Below are 18,673 nucleotides of genomic sequence, written 5' to 3' on the forward strand. Positions count from 1 at the left end.
TTTTTATAGAACAACAAAGGATCCCAAATAGCCCATGAAATCCTGAGAAAGAAAAACAAAGCTTGAAGCATCACAATTCCTGATTTCAAAACTTTATTACAAAGCTATAGTAATCAAAACAGTATGGTACTGGCATAGACCAATAAAATAGAAATGAGAGTTCAGAAATAAATGCGTGTATATATGGTCATCTAATATTTGATAAAGGCATCAAGAAGACTCAGTGGGGTAAGGATAATCTCTTCAATAAATCGTATTGAGAAAACTGAATTGTCACATGCAAAAGAATGAAATTAGACCCCATCTTACACCACTCACAAAAATTAACTCAATATGGACTAAAGACTTAAATATAAGTTCCAAAACTGTAAAACTCCTAGAAGAAAACATAGAGAAAAAGCTCCGTGATATTGGTCTTGGCAATGATTTTTTTGGATATGACACCAAACGTGCAAGCAACAAAAGCAAAAATAAACAAGTGGGACTATACCAAACTAAAAAGCTTCTGCACAGCAAAAGAAACAATTAGTGAAATGAAAAGGCAATCTACAGAATGGGAGACAATATTTGCAATTCATCTCTCTGATAAGGGATTAGTATCAAAAATATATAAGGAACTCATACAACTCAAGAGCAAAAAATCCAATCTGATTCAAAGATGGGCAAAGGATTTGAATAGACATTTTTCCAAAGAAGACTTACAAATGGCCAATAAGTACATGAAAAGATGCTCAAAAACTCTACTCATCAGGGAAATGTCAACCAAACCATAATGAGAAATCATCTCATACCTGTTAGAATGGCTGTTATCAAAAAGACAAAAGATAAGTTTTGGCAAGGGTGTGAGAAGAGGGAAACTTTATGCACTGTTGGTCAGAATGTAAGTTGTTACAGCTACTATGGAAAACAATATGGAGTTCCTCAAAAAATTCAAAATAGAACTACCATATGATCCAGCAATCCCACTTCTGGGTATATACCCAAAGGAAATGAAATCATTATCTTGAAGAGATATCTGTGCCCCAATATCCATTGCAGCATTATTTACAATAGCCAAGACATGGAAACAACCTAAGTGTCCATCAAAGGATGAATGGATAAAGAAAATGTGGTATATACAGAATATTATTCAGCTGTGAAAAAGAAGGAAAACCTGCCCTTTGTACAACACGGACGGACCTTGAGGGCATTATGCTAAGTGAAATAAGTCAGACAGAGAGAGATATATACTGTACATTCTCATTTATATGTGGAATCTGAAAAAGCTGTACTTGTAGAAACAGAAAGTAGAATGGTGGTCGCCAGGGGCTAGGGGTGGGATAAACAGGGAGGTGTTTGTCAAAGTGTACAAACTTCCAGCTATAAGATGAATAAGTTCTGGAGATCTAACATATAGCATGGTCATTCTAATTAACAATACTGTATTATATACTCGAAAGTTGTTAAGAGTGTAAATCTTAAATGCTATTACCAGAAGAATAGAAGGTGATTATGTGAGGGGGTGGATGTGTTAATTAACCTTATTGTGGTAATCATTTTGCAATATATATGTGTATCAAATTATAACATCGTACACCTTAAACTTACATATGTTATATGTCAATAATATCTTAATAAAGCCAGAAAACATGTAGAACAAACACTTCATGGTAGTTTACACTTTGCCATTAGTAAAATAGCAGGAAGTTGATAACATCATTAAATCCTCATTAACCAAAGTTAATTTGTCATTTGAGAAGAGATTTGAAAAACAAGAAATTAAAATAACAGTAAAATTTTACCATGAGCCAGTTCTTCTGTTCCTAAAGCAGACAGACTTTAAGGTGGCCCCATGATCTCTGCCTTTTGGTGTTCATATCTTTGTAAATTCCCTCCCCTGGAGTGTGAGTAGGAGCTGTACCTTGGTTTAATCAATAGAATCTAGCAGAGGTGATAGCTTTCATTCCTGTGATTACATTACATTATATAAGACTCAATCTTGCTAGCTTATTTCTCCCCTTGCTGGCTTGGGAAAAGTAACCTTCCATGAAACGCAAAATCATAAGGAACTGAATGTTGCCAACAACGAAGTGGGAGGGAAAGTAGATATCTCCCCAGCTGAGCGTCCAGCCGAGAACCCAGCCCTGGACAACACCTTGATGGCAGCCTGTGATACCCTAAGCAGAGGACCCAGTTAAGCTGTGCCCAGACTTCTGACCCACAAAAACTCTGAGATAATAAATGTATGTTGTTTTAAGCTGTGATAATTTGCTATGCACACCAATACAATTCCACAGTCAAAAAAGTGGATTTAAAATATAAATGCTCATAAGAAAATGTATGCTAGTCTAAATTACTTTTGAAAGACTTTCTTTTAATAGATATTGATAATAGGATGGGGACTGGAAATTATATAGAAAGTATAAGAGAACTAGGAGAAACTTGCATTTATTGTTTGAAAAGAGAAAGAATAATCATTTAAAAATTTAACAGAATAAACAGGCAAAACTATTGTATTAAAAGACTCAAATGTCCAAAGCTTAGTTAATCCCAGCAACCCTGTGAGAACTGCCATCCTTCTGCACCATTGCAACATCACTGTTCTTCTGGTTGTTCTTAAAGGTCCAGAATTCTCTTGGACACTTCCTTTTATCGCCAAATTCTGATCACTTTCTCTCTATGGGCCTGTAACTTCCAATCTCTCCTTTTCATATGAATTCCACTCTCTGGGTTCTCATCACTCCCGATCTATATTACAGCATATCAACTAGTCTTCAAGCCTCATTTATTGAACAAAAACTTAGGGATTATATGCCATATGGTAGACTATTCAATAAAACATTGCATAAACTGTTGTCATTTCTAAATGACAGGCCTAATCAGGGAAAAGAATCTATCAAAGGCATCCTGTTATCAAACAGAGATTGTCTGACTGCACTTCAGTTAACTTTCAATCAATCAATCAATGCGTTAGAATTCATCTAGAAGAGCCAAATATTTTACATAGCCAACTAAGAGAAATAAAATAAAAACTATTTTCATAAAAATAAGATATATTTTACCATAGAAAGTAAATCTTTAAATACTATATGCTTTACTTTATAATGCAGATATTAATAGTACTCACTTGATAAGGTTACTGTGAGATTAAATGAAAGAATATTCATAAAGCCCTGGAAACAGCACATGAGACATCATGACCATTCAATAAATTGTTGTAATTATTATTTGTATTCCTATTTAAATTTGCATCATAATCAAGCATTATTTTTCAAATGAACAATAAAAAATTTAGTTAAAATGAGAAGGACATACCTTCCAAGACAGTTGATAACTTTATACTTATATACATATGCACAGAAATTACTTAGGAGACTATTGTAGTAATTTAGGAACCATAACTATGCCCTTAGACGTGAGAATAAAAACTGAGTTTTAACACATATTGAAGAGATAGACTTGAAAGAACTTGAAGACTCATAGGGTGTGAAGGGGAGATAAAGAGAGGCTTCAGGATTGGCTTCTAGATGTCAGGCTTAGGAGACAAGGTGGCTTATCATTCACATCAACCAACATGAGAGTTATACGCAGTTTGGGACATGTTGAAATTTAAAGTGAAACAGAAATTTCAGAGTGATAACCAACAAGCAATAGAAGGATGCCTCTACTTCTAGATTGAACAACTTAAGGGCAGGGACCTTGTTTTATTCATTTTGTCACGTTTCTTCAAATGCAGGCCCTTGCATGAGAAAGTATTCAATAAAAGATTTAATTCAGTTGACAGTTCTATTTTGGAAAGGTTAGAAGGCCAAAGAAAAAGAAGATAATAAGTATCAAAATGCCTGTTCTTCTCTTTTCAATAAAAATTCAGCAGAGATCAAAAATATTCACAAATGTTTACTGCCTCACCAATCCAGAACAGAAACAGTATGCTTTGCAAAGAACAGAATTAATTCAAAACCCTATAGTTTTGCCAAAGTTCTTTAAACAGTTTTTTAAATAATTTAAGATAATTTTATAAAAAATTCTTGATATCAAATATTTAGCTTGCTCGCATTCATCTGTCACTTAAAATAAACTGAAATATCCAATATTTTCAAACCCTTCCAAATGAAATCTCTAAGTACTGTCAGATCTTTCCCCTGTTGGATAGATCGCTTTGTGAAATTCACGGTATATCTACGAAATCCAATTTCTGTATAAATCCTGTGATCAGACTCTATAATCTATTTCCCACATTAGCCAGGCTCTTTAATATGGTTTTCAGTCAGAATTATTTGAACTCTTTAACTTTAAGCTTCTGAAGATAGGCACAGGGATCCAAACTTTCTTGAGCTGCCAATTGTCATTAAAATATAAGAAGTTTTTTTTAGTAGTCATTATCAAACCTGGCATACAGAAAATTCCCTGAGCTACTTCCCCACCTAAAAAAGCCTTGTTGCATTTCTCAGACCATTTCTAAAAAGAATCTTCCCAAATAGAGAAATTTGGGGGGAATGTGATATATTCAGTTCAGGAAAAACGTCTAAACTCAAAAAATTGCCTCAAATACAATCTCCCCTATATAAATAAAGTAGTCAGACAAATTTAGTCAATATGACCTATTTTTAAATGTATGTTTCCCTGAGAGAATAATCTAAAAAATGTTCTACTCTACGTTGCAAAAAAAATCTTTAGTTTTCCTGGACTAAGCATATTTATGAGATTACGAAAGGAAGTCAAATTAAGTTAGCCTAGTTACTATCATTCATCAGCATTTCTCATAGGGTGCTCCTTTGCAAATATTGAAAAATAAAAGTCTAGAGCAATTTTAAGTGATACTCTGAATCATATGCCTCTTTCTGCCTTAAACGTCCCTCTCTCTCCAAGTTCTTCAGTATGGCAAAAATGGTACAGATTAGGACAAGACATGGCACGTACCGTCCAGCTGGTCTAGATTTACAAATCGGGGTAAGGAGTCAGAGTTTTTACATTTTCTTACTCACTGACATCATCTATAAAATCTGATCACCCAACATTTATTAATTTCTATGCCAAGCACTAAGAATAGACACACAAGAGGGGAATTGTCATTGTTTCCCAAGGCAGATGGGCTTTCATTGAAACTAAGGGTGCTGGGATAGCCTTTTGAGATAGAAGACCCATCACAGAGTCTCTCTTACCAACAAAATCCTCATCTTAGATAAGACTGGGTGATCTTGTCATCTGCTCTTGGTCCTAGCTGTCCAGACCTTTGTTGGAAGGGCTTATTTTTTTGTGAAATATCCTTAAAGAATTGCTTCCACCCAGTTTCTTTGTGGTTTCCCCATTCTCTTTTCACATATCCTCAATCAGCTTTACTTCTCTTGTCATTTAATATTAAAAAGTATTCAAAGGTGTTAATTGTTCCTCAAAAATGCCAAACATTCCCACATTAAAGCCTTTGCATGAGCTATACCTGCTGCTCGGAAAGATCTCTTACCCCAACTGTGATCTGCTGGTAACTTTTAAAAATTACACTTTAGAATGTTGCTGACTACCCAATCTATAGTAACCACCCAGTCTCCCATTCTACTTTAATGTTCTAAATAGTCTCTATAACTGATGTGTTCCCTGTTAATTTATTTGGAGGTCCTGTTATGAGAACACAGACTGAGAGCAGAGACCTTGTCTGTCTGCCTCACTTGCTCATCCCTATACTCACAGTACCTAGAACAGTGCCTGACATATATTGGATGCTCAATAGATATTTGTTGGACCAAAAAAATAAAATATATCATTGCAGAAATAGTCCACAATGCTGCCTGCTGAAGTAACATATCCTTACAATTAAAGGATGGGACCCTATTTTGAGTTCAATCTGGTCACAATTCAGACTGTCTTGTGGTTGGCAAGGAGTAAACAGCAGTGAAGCAACAACAAATATGCCACAAGATAACTGGCCTTTTGCCATTGTGAGCATCAGTATTTGCTCAGTCTTCAGAAACAGAACAATTTTCTTCTGGTCGGCGTGCAACTTGAAGAAAGACTGTCAACTTGATTACTGGAAAGTGTCCCCTGAACTGAAAAATAACATCACAGCATAAAATTCTACCCCTGCAGCTGAAATGTCCTGGATGTTTCCTCACCAGCAGCCGATGCCAGACAGCCTTTCACTCCACCAGATAGGCAGCCAGCTGGGAGAAGTGATTGCTGTCAAAAACTATACAAAGTGTAAAAGATAGCAGGATTAGGTGTTCTGTTTGAAAAGAAGGAGGAGATTCAACCATATTCCTGGAATGTCTGGAAAGGTTTTTCAGACTTTTGGGGACTGAACAGGGAAGCAAGTAGTTGGAGATGGGCAGATTCCAAAGCAGACAAAAGGAGGAGGTGGTGAGCACACCTTTATGAAAATCCTTTATTTATACCTCTCGTGGCTTCCCAGGCGCCCTGCCAGTTGAGGGTGATCACATCAATATTTACAGCACGCCACACCGGGGTGCACATGCTCCCCAGCAGGGGTGATTAATACATGATATCAATGCCTATGACAAGACACATTTTATTTCCGTCAACAAACAAAGAGGTTTCTACTTTCTCTGTCAGCTGAATACCCAAGGCTTTTATTTTGCACAATAAACCACATTTAGCAGGAGCTGAAAAATAGATGCTGAACTGTAGTCAATTCTTTAAATAGGTTACTTCAACTGGCAGGCGGCCTGTCTGTGGCCTGCATCAAATATGAGGAATTCTGCTTTTGGTGGGGGATAAGTGAGCATGATGAGGAGGGTCCGAGGGAAGACGTGCCTGCGATGGTTTTCATAGCATGTATTTCGCACTGAGCTGTATACAATGGGGAAAAAGTCAGGATTTCGGTCCTCAAGGGACTTTCAAATAAGTCTAATACATATAACACAGTAGAAATGTAGGACTATTTATCTTTAACTAGTACTTTCTGTTTAAGACTTTGAGGTCTTATACAAGTGTTAATTTCCAGAGTTATGATCAAGTGGTAGAATGGACCCCTTTGGATCTCATTTATAATAAAAAGAGCTTTTGGAACTTCTCCTTCAAAAAATAGGAAACAAGGAGCATGTTTTTATTTTTTGCAAGTGAGAATGAGCTTACTAAGCAACAAAAAGAGTATGACCCTGTGCTTCAGACAATGCCCCTGGGTGTTGCTGGAGATTTACTCTGTAGCATTGAGTGGGCTGAGCAGAAGTTGTGGCTGTGGTTCTCCTGTTCATGCCAGCTCAGGCCACCTGAGCCCCATGCCCACTACGTCCAGAAAGAAACATGCTTGAGCTCTTAATGATCCATTGGACGCTATGCAACTTATGCTGGCTATCTACTAAGTTTTTATCACTGGTGTTAATGAAGAAATAGATCCACTGGAACTGTAAACATCTTTAAAATATTCCTAGAGTTAATGGGACAGCTGGCTGCTAACACATATACCAATCTCAAAGTGAGTTCTTGTCCCTGATTATTAGGCAAATTCACACTTTAGTAAAATGGCAAAATATTACCTACCATGTGATTTCTGAAATTTGATTAGAAAATGATGATGATGATGCTAACTAGTATATTTATTGAGAGCATATTACGGTCTCTGTGCTTTACTTATATCATTGAATTATCATAACCATTCCATTAGGTAAATTTTTTTTACTATGCCCCTTTTAAAGATGAAGAAACAAAGTCTTAGATTAAGCAATTTGCCCAAGATCTCACATATAGTTTAAGTGGTGCTGCAGGGACTTGAATTAGGTTTTTATGGCTCTGAATCCTTTTTGTCTTTGATAACAGCAAATTATTATCCCGAAGACCAAGCTTATACTATCCAATAATTTATTCTGAGCATCTACTATTTTCTCAGCATTATCCTGTGTGCTCTGGGAGATTTAGTGCCCTGGCAATCTTTGCCCTCAGATGTTTACAGTCTTAAGAGACAAGGCAAATAAACATGAGTAAAACAATTAGACAATAATTCAAAAGGATGTAATTAAGTGCTGATAAAGTAAAACCGAGTGCCAGCTTGGTATCAGATACAGAGCCTTAGATTTGAAATCAGAAACATGGATTTAAGCATAGTTCTGTCACTTATTTCTATACATCTTTAGGCAAATTAATTAACTTTGATCTCCTCACAGGATAATACTCTTTGTCGTGGGAATTTGTCTTCTGTCTCTAGGGGACTCATATTTGAGTCCTGTGAAGTTTATATACAAAAAAAGAAAGAGGTATTTCACTCAATGTCTCTTTCAAGTATAGGAGCCCACATAGTACTGCCTGGGTTCACCTCTGAGAGATGGTAACATTGAAGACAAAGCTGGAGCAAATTGTGCTTCCCAAACAGCCTTCATACCAGGAGGGTTCTAGCACCTCCTAAGAGGAACAGCAGCAAAAACACTGGTGCCAGAGAAGCAGCCACAGAGCAGACGGGAAGGAGCAGCAGTGCCCGGGAGCTGGTGAGAGGTAGTGGTGCCCAGCAGAGTGGGGGCCACCAGGGGCAGCACAAGGGAAGGAGTCATCAGGCCCACCCTAACTCTTTGCAGTGCTGAGGGCAAGAGAATAAATGGAGTCAATGTAATATGTGTCTAAATATTTTAAAGTTGTAAACAGAGCTACTAAGCTGTGAAATAAAATCTCTTCTATGCTCCTACCATCATATGATCCTCAGCTTGATAGCACTGGGAGCTGTTGATCACCCTGGCTGGTGGCCTGCAGCTCACGCACTTTTATTTCCTCACCAGGCTCTGTCCAGCCCCGTAGGTGGCCTCCCAGATGCAATGTGGACACTCCACCTACGTGCCTGAGCTTCCTCTATAACTCCCACAAGCAGTTCTGCCTAGTCTCAGGCCTACAGGTGTGCTTTGTGACAGTGTGATCTACCCTCAGAAGGACAGAGCTGGGTAGGTAAGAGGCGGCAGGAGGGCGCTGCTTCTATAGCAGGCAGAATCCTGCAGGAAGGGTAAGTTATGACTGCGGAAAGGTAAAGAGCTAGCTCCTTGCAGAAATCCTTCCAGAACTAAAAGGAAGGGAAGAAGCCATCAAAGGTAAACATTAATTATGTCATGGGTTGTTAAGCACTGGCACTTGGCATAAATATTTTTGAAGAAACAACTACAAAGTTCCTCCCACCTAGAAGAAAATTATGATTGTACCCGCAGCACCTAACTCCACACATAATACACAACATGAAAAATAAATATTTGTTAAATAAATGCGTAGATAGCAAAGCTATGTGCTAGAGTCAAAAGCTATTTGAATTTAGAAAGAATTTTTTTAATGAAATCAGAATAAATGAGCGAATGAATGAAATATTATTCAAAGAAAAATCGGGATATTGTCACTATCACTAATGTATTGTGACTAAATAAGCAAGCTCAAGTCAAGAATGAAAATTCTTACAGTTCAAGCCAGAAATACAAAAATAAAAAATATAAACTGTTCTAGTTGTCCATGGAATTCACAATAAGTTCTTTGAGGAATGGGTTTTTCAGGTCATTGTCCTTTGCAAGTACAGGCAAAGCCTAAGGAACAGCATACATAAGGTTTCTATTAGATTTTTCAACACTGAGGCAACTCACAATAAATAGTATGAACTTTTATATAAATTATGTGACTTTATATATGTTTTGGTCAGTAATATTTATTAGACCTACTATTTTTTCCCATCCATAGTGGAATGAAAGTTCTATGATATTTGATAAATCTAAGCAATCCTTTCTTTTATCTCATAAAAAAAAGATAAAATGGAACCAGGTTTGTCTTTTTTATATTAAAAAACAATAATCCCAAGTTATCTGTTTCAGGAGCTTGTTCTACCTTATCCTGGAAAGAATTCATACGAGAAGGGCTCTGGGAAACCTTGGGTCAGAGAACTTACACATTTTTAACAAGTTGCTCTCTCAACTAAGTGTTTCTCCTTGGCAGCCTCAGAGTCTGGAAGCAGACATTCTTTGCTCCTATATCAGTTTAAGACAAAATTTTATTGATATTTCCACTCACTAGGATTTCAAATGAGACACTTAAGGTAACCAAGGGATGCTTTCATATCTCAAAATGACTTCTCTCAGAAACATTCTTTGCCATCAAGGAGACTGACTCTGGGAAGCCATGGAGAAAGATGGCAGCAGAAAGAACAAATGGGGTTAATTCCCTCACCCTCTTTGTGTTCAAAATAAACCACCCACCCTTCAGTACTATGAGACTTCTCCTATATAAATACTGTTTGAAACCCTGGCTTGTTCCATCCTGAATTATCCCCACCTACTCTACTGTTCATGGGTGAAATTCCTGGGCTCCCCCTTGGCTACTGCACGTCTAGCTTTACTTTATACGTTCCATTCCATATCAAAATAGAACTGGATTGATACTGGATGCTGGCTGACCAAGAACTTTTCAATTTATCTTCTCCCAGTGCCTACAAAATCAATTTAAAAACATGTTATTTCGGTCAGTTACCACTAGATGGAGGTACAAATTTTGAAGTGCTTAATAAATGTCCCTGTTTGCATTTACTGAAGGATAATGGTACAAGGTAACACATACTGTTGTGTTCTTGCATGTCTATAAATCCTCCTGCCTTGGATAGTGCTCAATCCATGTGGAGTTCTAACATATGTTAAGCAAAAAACCCATAAATATACATGAATAATGACAAGTCTAAAATGTGTGCATTTTTTATATTAGTTTTGTAATATACGCATAAACTGAAATGTTCTTAATAGAGAAGTAAATACTACTCTGGCTTGGGCATAGGCAGAGAAAATTCATTGTGTATTATTTTATTTGGAATGCCTTCAATACTTAACAAAATGTAATAATGTTGAAATTGAGACTGAAGTAAGCAATGTATCTAGGCCAAAGTACATGATGCTTATATTGAGAGTCAGTGTCCCCTTTCTGCTCCTATCTGTGTTTAATACAGGGTCCTCATGTTTTCTTGCTCCCCACTCCTTACAGAAATGTACTTTCAAAATGCATCTGGCAGTCTTATTCACACTGAAATGTATATAATTAACATTGTGCTGTATTACCTCACAGAAGGAGATTGTTTTTAAACAGGACTGATAGTATTAAACTTAAGTCTTTAACAAAGGAATTTCAGATATTAGCAAATTAGTCGAGAGGCCCTGAATAGTTTTCTCTTGACCCCTGAAATCACTCACAAAGAAGGAAGGCCAGCCCACACTGAAATGCAGGAAGATTCTGATTGATTTTCTTTTTCTTCACAGTGGCATTTGGTGCAAGGCAGAAAGGTTGTCTCTGGGCTTGTGATGACTTGGAGAAGGGTAGGTATCTGCATGATTTCTCAGCATAAGGTGGCAGCTGGCAAGAGAAACTGCACTGACTGCGGTCCTTCAAGAAGAGAAAGAGATGAGTCCTTGGGGCCAGGACATTTTGTTCTCTGAAGGGAAAACCTGAAATGCAGTGAGGACTGGGAATGGATGAAATGGGAATGGAAATGGAAGAAAGACTGATAGCCCTTATAGATCTGTAGGGGCACCTTACTTACTCACCTCTGTGTCTCCCCAAATCTTAGGCTATATAGAAACTGAACCACACATTATGAGGAGATGGAATGGATAAAAAAATGGAGCATTATCAAGAGGGGTTCTCACTAGCTACTCTATCTCCAAATATTTGGAGTGATTAAAAAAAGAATTTCTCTTCATCTAATCCAGGCTACTCATTTAGGAGACGTTACTAAGTTTCCAGAAAGAGAATCCCACAGCAAATGAAAACTTGCAATTTTGTCAAATTTACCACCTAAAAATTTCTAGCACTCTGATTCTTTTTCACTATAGGTAGCTGCTTGCTAATATCTCTGATTAGAAATTCTTCGGAGAGAAGGAAAGGGAAATGTGGGGATGCAGTGGGTCTTTTTCCCATTTGCTAGGAAAATTCAAATGCCCACCAACTGAGTTTCACCCAGCACCACTCCTATACTTACTATGCAATTGTTCTTGCTTTGTATGATTTATTACTACCTTATCAATTATTGACAATTGGTTTGACAGGTTTCTGCCTCCTTTCTTATGGCAAATGTTTCGTAAAATAGACAAGGTTCTGGGAGAAAAGTAGAACCATTCACCTGAGACTTAGAGGTCCATGTGAGCATTGGCATAATTGGTCAAAGGAAAGGGTATGGGTTTTTGGAAGCACAGAAAATAGCGTGTTGTATATATAGTTTATATATTTTGTAGGTTTTCCCAGGGGAAAAGGATAACAGCTAAACTTTCTAGGATGATTATATTTTACTCATTCACATATTCAACAAAAATTGAATGAGCACTTGCAAAGGGCATGTGGTGAACACAAAATAGTCAGAGCCCTCCTAGAGTCCAGTGTGAGAGATGCCCAAAGATAATACAAGATAAATTACTTAATTATGCATGAGTACAACTAAGGAACAGTAAAGCATATTATGAGAAAGTATAGCAAGGGGAATTTATTTAGTTTGGGGGAGGCATTTAAGGCATCTCTTATAACTTGACATTCAAGGCGAGACTTTTAAAATGACCAAGAGTTAGCAAGACAAACAGGTGGAGAGAAGAGATTCTTAGGCAGGGATAATAGCACATGTGAGAGCTCTAAGGCAAGGAGCTTGTCATATTTGATAAACTAAACCTTTGCTCACAGAGGAGATGATTCTGCCTCTCCTTTTTGATCCTGCCTGTAGACATTTGGTTGCTGTTTCAGTAGGGTCCAAACAGGAAACAGATGTCATAGTCAAATTAGGATAATTCAAAGAGGGTTTAAAATATAGAAACATGTGGCCAGATTGTAGAAGAACATAAAAGATTTTGCGGTTAACCTGGGGTTTGCAACCATGGAGCTATTACTACCCTCAGACCCAAAGGGACAAGGCAAAAGCATGTAACAGAACCCAGGGGTGGAGCACTGTGCAGAAAAGGCCACCTTGAGCAGAGCAATCCAAAGTCACAGCTAGCCAGGGTTGGTTCCACAGTGAAGGAGCCTCACTCTCCCCCTTCCTTCTGCTCTGCTGGGGCACCCCATCAATCACACCACTAGAAGCCACAGGGCAGGAGAGCCTCTTGATGGAGTACATACAGTTAAGCCTCCCCAGACAGAGAACAAGGCAGGCGGAAAGGGATGGAGAGTGGATCTGAAGGAGCAAACAGAAAACGCCTGGCACACTTGGTCATTTCCAGGATGAAGAAGGGTTGCAGAAAGGGAGCTGGCCCTTAGATCAATCATATTCTGATAAAGCAGAAAAAACTAGCAGCAACCCATCCCAGTTTCCATTCTTTTAATGAGTTTCCTCATTTCTATTATTTCTCTGCCCACTGGGATGAATCTGCTTCTTATTAGTAAGATGGTTTCCATATTTGCTTTCTATCATACACCGTGAAAACATAGAGACCTGATATTGCTCGACTTCGCTGCAGGAATCTTTAGACCCTGCTTGCCTGCTCCTCTAAATCTATGCTCCTAGTATAACCGTGAATATTTTCACCCATGATGTAGCATGGGATTCTCACTCTACAGGGTGCATGAAATTCACCTGAGGAGATTGTTGAAAGGTGAATCCTGCCCTCAGAAGTTCTGAATCAGTAGGTCTGGCCTGGAACCCTGGAACCTGTATTTAAAACAAGCATCCCAGGTGATTCTGATGCAGGTGATCCAGGGAACACATGTTGAGAAATTCGGATATAGTTGCTACCATAAAGATAGCATATTACTAAATTGGAACATTTCTTAAAACATTCTTGTACATACCAGTATTTTAAAAAATAAGAAATTTTGGAAAAAAATTTAGTGCAAAAATAGAAACAGAACTATGCAGTGAGTTACTTAATTTACAAGCAAAGCTAAATATGAATGGAATCATCATAATTAATCCTGAGTTGCTAGTGACTTCATTTGCAAAAGTTTTACCTTTTTCTATGATTAATCTTCTGTCAATAATGATTCATGATGCTTTGGCTTTACATTTATCTAAGCACCAACCCCCAGGGTCACCTAACGATTTAAAATCAACACTTAATTGCACTAGGGAAGCTCATACCTTCAAAGAACCTTGCACGTTGTTTTACATTGTTATATATTTTTTAATGTGAACAACCATTCTCTACACTATATGTCAGGGATTTTTTTAATTGAAGTTTAATTGACATACAATATCCTATTAGTTTCAGATGTACAGTAGGTTATAATTTATTGACCTCTAATTTTGAACAATGTTACAGATTATGGTAATTAGAACATATAGATTTCTTTTCTTATCCCTAGATATAAGGCACAGGCAATCCATGATAAGTTACACTTTACAACTGTGTCTTAAAAGAAAGATAAGAAAAAAGATGAATCACATAGACCTGAGACTGAGTCCCAGCTGCCAGCTTCACCTCCACAAACAGGTCACCTTGGGCAAATTACTTCTCCTTTCTAAGCCTCACTTTCTTCAACTTTTAACTGCAGTTGACTATCCTCACTTCACAGTATTACTATGAAATGAAAATGAAAAAAAAGCTATGTAAGTACTCAGCACCATGCCTACGATGCTCCTTAAAGATGAGCCTGTTTCCCTTTGGTTAAAATACAGATAAGAGCTGCACCTTCCATTTACTGATTAGAATATTTCAAAATCCTAGTATTTACCTATAACTGCAGTTCTCAACATTGGCTACATGTTGGAATTTCTTGGAAAGATTTTTAAACTTTGATGATAGAGCCACAACCCGGACCAGTTGAACCAGTATCTCTGGGGGAATGGGACCCAAGCCTCAAGATTTTCAAAGCTTCCCAATGTGCAGCCAAGATTGAAAACCACCACCTTTTACCATGCTATTTTTAAAAACGGAAACACTGGTACTTTAGTTGTGGTCATGCAAACGTTTGAGACATTGGTCAGCAGCTTAGTTGGCCGTTTGTATCTTTGTCTCTAATAGCCTCCTCTTCTACTTCCTGCCCAGCCCCCTTTCCTGACATCCTCACTGCAAGCCGTTCCCACTACCCTTTGTCACTGATCCCTGCAATATTTGTTAATCTTCCCCCCAACCTCACCACATCCCCACACAAGAAGCCTGGGATGGACCTGGCTGAAGCTGCTCATTGCACAGGCAGGCGCCTCAGCTGGGAACAGAGAGGAGAGGCCAGGGACACGGCCACTTCTTTGGGGATGGCAAGCAAAGAAATCAAAACTGCTGAAACCAGACCCTCTGGCCAGAGCAGAAAAGCTACCTAGCGGCAACAGTAGCGACAACTCCACTCGGGGGAGCTAAATAACAGGAAGATAACTGAAGGCCAACTGGACTGATCACATCAGAGGATACAGCTCCAAGTGATCTCACTGGTCCCAGGATGGAGAGGAACGGAGTCCAAGCAAACAGCAGAGCCCAGACATGTCACTTAGCAGCTTGTCATTTATATTTAAATTATATTTTTAAGTTTTATACTTTTTCATAACTTTACATTGGATACATTTCATTCAAATGCTAGTATTTGAAAAGCATTAAGTAACTATATTTGGTTATTTTGTTAAATAAGTTATGCTTACTTTTTTCATAAAATGCCAATATTGCAATATCACACACACAAAAAATGCAGTTCTGTCATTTTTCTCAGCATGTAGTCACTACTTTTATCCCCAGCAGATGCTTGGGCTGCTTTACAGGATCTCTCTCCAGCCACCCTCACTGCAGCAGTGCACCACGTCCTAGAAGCTCCACGACCTAGAACTCTCTCTCGATTAGCACTAATGCTCCACCCAAACCGAGACAGCTAAACCCTTCCTCCCTCACCTGCCAAGCTTTCCCCACATTCACCAGCGTTAACAGTGTCCTCTCTTCCAGGGGCCACAGACAGTTAGATGAGGTAAGGACTCAGAAAATAAAGCATATTTGATTGACACCAGATCAATAAATCTTAAATTCAGCGGCTCTGAAGGCGAGATGAAGAAATGGACTCTGTTAAACATAAAATCAGCAGCGGAAGAGCACTGCCATGAAATGAAAGTTAATATTATCTCAGAATCCTGACAGCCAGCTGACACAAGTCATGATTTTTAATATTAGATAAAATCTGGGCAACTCTCATGTGCTTAAGGGAAGCCACTTTGTTTCCTCTTTCAGAATTATTTCTTCCAAGACAAACGCATTGACAACAGAAAACAACCTCTCATTTCTTCTTCCCTTCTACTTCTCCCCATCCTATCTTTCATAGCTCAATACTTTCCCTATTTCCCAAGTTGTTTTTCACATTTCTAAAAGAATTGTCAAAACTTTGTTTTTTAATAATCCATGAGTTTAAAAATTCATAGTTGAGTACGTCTCTAGTCACAGTAAGCCAAATAACAAATTTGAAATGAATATGCAATTTCCTTTTGCTTACTTGGAAGCTAAGAATGATTGTGCAAAGGCAACATTTACTTGAGTGGGAATTCTCTGCCTTCTGCTGAGAGCAAGGCTTGCTATAAACATGTAAACAACTTAACAAATAAAGATGTATTTGCCCAAACACGACCTGTACAGGGGTCCCGCAATTCTGCTGTTCCTATTACATTTTCTTGAGGATAAAAAATTATTTTAAAAGCTATAGATCAATCCTCATCTTAGGAAAACTGCTTGATTTCTGGTGTCCATATTCCACAGAAATATTGCATTCATAAAACAATTATGAAAACCTCAGTAACTATATTTCTAAATGTATTGTGTTATTAAGAGATGTCACCTAGAGAAAAGTTCAAGCATTTGTGGCCTCCCTATTTTTGAATTGCTATCAAGCTTGATATATGGCTTCTGATGCTGAATTTACCAAGATAAAAAAAAGAAAACCCATAGAACTTTAAAAACAACTATTTGAAACAACCACAAAAATATAGAAAACCATAAATAAGACTTTTCTGAAACTATGAAAAAGACTAAGATCTGCTCCCCTCTCTAGGCCCAGGATAATGCTACCCATGAAAAAGGAAAGAGAATACTTCCTTACTTGGTCCTTTACCCTCAACCGGAGGACACAGAGAAACACATAATATGCACCCAAATTTTCAATAGGCACTCTTCCATCCACCTCAATATCTCTGGGAGAGCCTGAGGGAACACACCAGCTGATTTGTCACAGCTGTGGGCTCCTTGGCCTTCTACCAACACGGAATGTGCTGTCTCACAGGGACATGAGTGAATTGCGGAGGCTCGGCAAGTGAACTGGTGGATCTGCCAGGCTTCCCAGCTTACCACAATACAACCAGCATCTTAGAGACTCAGAACCCATAGGCCCGTGCCCCATCAGGGGTTAGGGAGAGCCACACTCCCGAAATTGCAATAGCTGCTGATGAAAACCAAAGCTAATAGACAATAAAGATACTGCTTCATACATGGGGAAAACATTGCTAATTTCACAGCTGCCCAAAGGGAGACTTAAAGCACTGAAACACTATCTAGTGTTTTACATAACTAACAGTAAAAATAATCACTAAACTTACTTCCTACCATCTTATTCCAGAAAGAGAAAAGCTGAAGTCTGCACATCGCTCATTTGAATATCAAAGTGGAAAGAAAATTGCCTTTTTAAGTCTTCTCCTAGAAAATTTTATCAGAAAGTTTATACCTGGTCTAGGGAAGTAGCCATTTCAAATTCTAATGACACCATAATGTCACACTAGGAAAGACCACAAAGCAGCAAACAGGCCCAGCTTCTCACCTAGTACGATCATTTTACCACACAGTTGTGCTTTCAGAGAAGGGATCGATGCATGTATTTCTATAGGATTAGGAGATGATATCTAAAAATGTATGAGCTCCATATGCATAAATTAAAGAGCCAATACTGAGATTTCAAGTCACCTGCCCAATGCCATGTTAGGTATCAAAATTGGATTCAAATGAAGGCTGCCTGGTGCTAAAGCTCATTCTCTTCCTCTCTATAAGGTAATTCTCCACATCACATCTATACATCCTCACCTGCAGTGACAGCAAGTGAAAAAATACTGGAAAAATGTTATTTTTCTAAATAGAAGAGAAAAACTAGCTCTTTCATTCTGGATTAGACCAGAAACTAAATTATGTTAACCTTCACGAGGCAGAATTGTCATTGTACTAACTGTTTAGACCACTTTAAATTTTCCTCCTGGTCCATAGTATTCAAGAACATCCAAATACAAATGTTGAAGAATCATGTCAGACTATTTTCTGACTATTTTCAAATTATATTAGAAATTGGCAGATCCTAAAATGTTTGTAAAAATGTTAGACACAGATAAAAATAAACTCCTAAAACAAAGATAAATGAGGAATTACAATGAAAATCATAACATATTTAGAACTTAAATACCTGTGCAGAATTGAAAGTATTATATAACAAAACGACTAGAGTCTTAATCAGAGGTAGGTAAAATCTTAAATACATTCATTATATAAGAATAAAGATTAAAATGAGTTAAGCATTCAACTCAGAGAGTTAGAAAAATAATTAACAGAACAAACAGAGAGAAATGGAAATACTAAATGTAAAAGCAGAAATCAATGAAAACAGAAAAATACAGAGAAAATTAATAAAACCAAAAGTTGATTCTTTGAAACTATTAAGATTTATAAAATATAGATTTTTCTAATAAGATGAGAAATGGTATAAATAACCAATGATAAGTTCAAAAACTGGAACTTATCAACAGACCAAGTGAAGATTAAAAACCAGAATAATGTGAACAATTTATATCAAATTTGACAACCTAGATGAAATGGAAAGTTAAAAATACATGGGC

The sequence above is a fragment of the Ceratotherium simum genome, chromosome 11, assembly GCF_057802395.1.
Source record: "Ceratotherium simum simum isolate JZ-2026a chromosome 11, ASM5780239v1, whole genome shotgun sequence".
Taxonomy (NCBI): Eukaryota; Metazoa; Chordata; class Mammalia; order Perissodactyla; family Rhinocerotidae; genus Ceratotherium; species Ceratotherium simum.